Source organism: Indicator indicator, chromosome 3 (assembly GCF_027791375.1).
Source record: "Indicator indicator isolate 239-I01 chromosome 3, UM_Iind_1.1, whole genome shotgun sequence".
Lineage (NCBI taxonomy): Eukaryota > Metazoa > Chordata > Aves > Piciformes > Indicatoridae > Indicator > Indicator indicator.
Window position 1 is genome coordinate 49,858,998 of NC_072012.1, and position 4,538 is coordinate 49,863,535.

Here is a 4,538-nt window from a genome sequence, read left to right on the forward strand (position 1 = left end):
TTCCCAGAGAGAGTAATTGGCCATTGGGATGTGCTGCCCAGGGAGGTGGTGGAGTCACCATCCCTGGAGGTGTTCAAAAAAAGCTTGGATGAGGCACTTGGAGCCAGGGTTTGGTTGTCAGGAGGTGTTAGGTATAAGGTAATAGTTTGGACTTGGTGATCTCTGAGGTCTTTTCCAGCCTGGTTGATTCTGTGATTCTGTGAAGTGGTGCTGGGATCTCTGTACAGCACTGTGCCTCTGAGAGGGACAGCCCTGAATTCATCCTACCAGCCCAGAGGGTAGGCAGGCTGGATTGTGACTGAGCAAAAAACAAGGTCATTGAGTCAATGAATAATCAATTCATCCTCATGGAAAATTACACTAATGCTTTCGCTTAGCTGATCACTGCTTGAACAAGTTCAATATGAGGAGAGACTGAGGGAGCTGGGGCTCTTCAGCTTGGAGAGGAGGATCCTGGTGAGAATACATCTGAATTTTGATTGTCTGCCACCTGCCCTCAAGATATCCTGCTTTTGCATAGCAATAATGATGTTACCTTACACTTGTTGAAACTGTGGTGCCATTAAAATCAGCAGCAATCTGTTGTTGTCTTCAGGTGAAGAACTTTGACACAAGAGTTTCATCTGGAACTAAGGTGAACAGGATTTACTCACTAGGCAATCTGTCTTTGTTTCCTAAAGCTCTGAGGAATAAAACTGAAGTACTATGATGATTTCCTGTACTGAGGTACTATGGACTGCACTGAACTGCTATGAACCCTCACTTTGGACTTTCGGAGGGCAAACTTCAGGTTGTTCAGGCAACTTATTCAGAAAGTTCCCTGGGTAACAGCCCTTAAGAAGAAAGGGGTCCAGGATGGTTGGACCTACTTCAAACAGGAGCTCCTAAAGGCACAGGAACTGGCAGTTCCGACATGCCGTAAGACGAGCCGGCGGGGAAGACGACCGGCCTGGATGAGCAAGCAGCTCCTGAAGGATTTAAGGGAAAAAAAGAGGGTTTATCCCCTTTGGAAAGGGGGGGAGGCAACTAGTGATATGTTTAAGGATGTTGTTAGATCATGTAGAAGAAAAAATAGAGAGGCAAAAGCACAGTTAGAAATTAAACTGGCCGCTTCTGTGAAGGACAACAAAAAGCATTTTTATAAATATATTAATGCTAAAAAGAGGGGCAAGAGGAGCCTCCACTCTTTATTGGACATGGAGGGTAACATTGTAACTAAGGATGAGGAGAAGACTGAGATTCTAAATACCTTCTTTGCCTCCATTTTCAACAGTAAGGCAGGAGGACTTCAGGATAACTGGCCTCCTGAGCTGGTCGATGGGGTCAAGGAGCAGTGTTGTACTCCTGAAATCCATGTGGAATTAGTTCGAGACTTGTTGAGTCACTTGGATATTCACAAGTCCATGGGACCTGATGGGATTCATCCTAGGGTGCTGAAAGAGCTGGCAGATGAGCTGGCCAAGCCTCTCTCCATCATTTTCCACCAGTCCTGGCTCACCGGAGAGGTCACAGAAGACTGGAAACTGGCCAATGTGACACCCATCCACAAGAAGGGACGGACAGAAGAACCTGGGAACTACAGGCCTGTCAGCCTGACCTCAGAGCCAGGGAAAATCATGGAGCAGATTGTCTTGGGGGCAATCACTGTGCACCTGAAGGATGGCCAAGGAATCAGGCCCAGCCAACATGGATTTAGGAAGGGCAGGTCCTGCCTCACCAACCTGATCTCCTTCTATGATCAGGTGACAGCCTGGTGGACGTGGGAAAGGCTGTGGATGTAGTCTACCTGGACTTCAGCAAGGCCTTTGACACTGTCCCCCACAGCAAACTCCTGGCCAAGCTGTCAGCCTGTGGCTTGGACAGCAGCACTGTGCTGGGTTAGGAACTGGCTGGAGGGCCGAGCCCAGAGAGTGGTGGTGAATGGTGCCACATCCAGCTGGCAGCCTGTCACTAGTGGTGTCCCCCAGGGATCAGTGCTGGGCCCCACCCTGTTCAATATCTTTATTGATGATCTGGATGAGGGGATTGAGTCCATCATCAGTAAATATGCAGATGACACCAAGCTGGGAGCAGGTGTTGGTCTGTTAGAAGGTAGAAGGGCTCTGCAGAGGGACCTTGACAGGCTGGACAGATGGGCAGAGTCCAACAGGATGGCATTCAACAAGTCCAAGTGCCGGTGCTGCACTTTGGCCACAACAACCCCATGCAGAGCTACAGGCTGGGGTCAGAGTGGCTGGAGAGCAGCCAGGTGGAAAGGGACCTGGGGGTACTGGGTGACAGCAGCTGAACAGGAGCCAGCAGTGTGCCCAGGTGGCCAAGAGAGCCAATGGCATCCTGGCCTGCATCAGGAATAGTGTGGCCAGCAGGAGCAGGGAGGTCATTGTACCCCTGTACACAGCACTGGTTAGGCCACACCTTGAGTCCTGTGTCCAGTTCTGGGCCCCTCAGTTTAGGAAAGATGTTGAATTGCTGGAGCATGTCCAGAGAAGGGCAACGAGGCTGGGGAGAGGCCTTGAGCACAGCCCTGTGAGGAGAGGCTGAGGGAGCTGGGACTGTTTAGCCTGGAGAAGAGGAGGCTCAGGGGAGACCTCATTGCTGTCTACAACTACCTGAAGGGAGGTTGTAGCCAGGAGAGGGTTGGTCTCTTCTCCCAGGCAACCAGCACCAGAACAAGAGGACACAGTCTCAAGCTGTGCCAGGGGAGGTTTAGGCTGGAGGTGAGGAGAAAGTTCTTCACAGAGAGAGTGGTTGGCCATTGGAATGTGCTGCCCAGGGAGGTGGTGGAGTCACCATCCCTGGAGGTGTTCAAGAGGGGATTGGACGTGGCACTTGGTGCCATGGTTTAGATAGGCATGAGGTGTAGGGTGACAGGTTGGACTCGATGATCCTTGAGGTCTCTTCCAACCTTCTTGATTCTATTCTATTCTATTATATCCTGCCCAGAGTGTTTAAATGGAATTGCATCAATGATGTCAATCAGAATATTACCAACTTGCCACTGAAGTGGGCTTGCCTCTAAAACATGCCCACTCCTTTTTATACTGCAAAACTTCTTTACTTGCAATGTTCTGTAGCCTCCTGAAATTTTCTTTTCCATTTTTCAAAGGAAGGGGCAAAATACCAAGCACAAGACAAAGGTTTGGGGCAGTGTGGCTGGAAAGCTGCTGGCAGAAAGAGACCTGGGGGTGTCAATGGACAAGCAGCTGAAGAGGAGCCAGCAGTGTGCCCAGGTGGCCAAGAAAGCCAAAGGCATCCTGGCTGGGATTAGCAATGCTGTGTCCAGCAGGAGCAGGGAGGGGATTGTCCCCTGGGACTCAGCTCTGCTCAGACCACACCTGGAGTGTTGTGTCCAGTTTGGGGCACCTCAATCCAAGAGAGATGTGGAGGTGCTGGAGCCAGTGCAGAGGAGGGCAAGGAAGCTGGGAAGGGCCTGGAGAAGAAATGTGATGAAGAGAGACTGAAGCAGCTGGGGATGGTTAGTGTGAAAGAGAGGAGGCTGAGGGGAGACCTCCTGGCTCTCTACAACTCCCTGAAAGGAGGTTGTGGAGAGGTTGGTGCTGGTCTCTTCTCCCAGGTCATTAGTGATAGAAGAAGAGGGAATGGCCTCAGGCTTTCACTAGGTAGGTTTAGACTGGACAGTAGGAAACCTTTTTTGAGGGCAAGAGTGGTCAGGGATTGGAATGTGGTGGGCAGGGAGGTGGTGGAGTGCCCAAGCCTGGCTGTGTTTGAAGGTGGTTTGGCTGTGGTGCTTGGGGCTGTGGTTTAGGGGTGAGCCTTGTAGAGTAGGGTTGTGGGTTGGCCTTGGTGCTCCTGAGGGGCTTTTCCAACCTGAATGTTTCTGTGATGCTGTGACTTTGGCAGAGGTTTTGCCCCCACACAGGTTTGGATTTCAGCCTTGATGCATATTTGCAAAGCACAGGGCTCCAAATCCAACTCTAATATGCAATCACTTGGGCCTAAGAGTGACCATCTCACCTGATCCCAGCATCCCTGCCGCACCCTGCAGCTTTTCTGTTTGGAGGAAGGTTAATCTCTGTGCTCTTCACAAGCAGCAGAGCCCTGACCATGGATACCATATGGAGTGTCAGGCTGACCTGTGGCACTCAGAACAAAACCCACCCTGCCCCTCAAGCAAGACTGTCTGGGGGCATGTGGCTCCCTGGACTACTCAGCCACTGGGAGATGGTTTGCAGCTGTTGGGGGTGGTTGCTCTGGATGGTCCCCACAGCCCTGTGGTGACACTGCCTGGCACACTCAGCATGTCAGTATGACTTAAATGTTGTCTTCAGACAAAATCAGCTCCTCAGAAACATAAACAAAGAGGTTTATTGCAAATAAAAGTTGACTTTTGCCATCATCACATCTTGCAAGGAGGTCATCTGGGAGTCGTGGAGGATCTGTGTGTGTGAGGGCTGCTGATTCCATCAGAACAGCTGCCTGGAATAGGAATACATTTATCTGAAGGTGCCAAGACAAATATCCTTCCACCTGCAGAGCTTTTTATTTGGCTGGTGATGTCCTTCTGATACTTACATGGT